Source organism: Halyomorpha halys, unplaced genomic scaffold (genome assembly GCF_000696795.3).
Source record: "Halyomorpha halys isolate HHAL.00 unplaced genomic scaffold, Hhal_1.1 Scaffold1221.1, whole genome shotgun sequence".
Taxonomy (NCBI): domain Eukaryota; kingdom Metazoa; phylum Arthropoda; class Insecta; order Hemiptera; family Pentatomidae; genus Halyomorpha; species Halyomorpha halys.
Genome location: NW_027107378.1, coordinates 36,850 through 37,317, shown reverse-complemented (window position 1 = coordinate 37,317; position 468 = coordinate 36,850).

Here is a 468-nt window from a genome sequence, read left to right as displayed (position 1 = left end):
AAAAAAAAAAAAAGTTTAACAAAAGAAATGAATAGAAAAAAAAAATATTTTGAAAACAACAACAATAATATAGTGAAGATAACTAACAACGTGGTTAAGGAAAATGAATAAAAATGGAGAAAAGAAGGGGTGGTAAAATAAAGAAAGGGGGGCAAAAAAGAGAATAAAACGAACCTGTTAGCTTGAAAACCAAACTCCTATAATTTATTTAGAGTACCAGGGTTTTCATTGATCATGTGAAACTTTTAATTTCTAAAGCATTTTTTTTAAACCTGATTTTTATTAAGATTAATTAATGTTCAAATGTAGAGAGTATTTAGGAAGTTTAATTTGATTCAAACAATGTTAGATAAGCTTTAAAAAAGGTAAGCATATAACATATTGGATCTTCTTTGTACTCATATAGACACGAAAATATTATGTCTTAAGTGGCAGTTAAAAAAACCATTAATTAGCTACCACCATAAG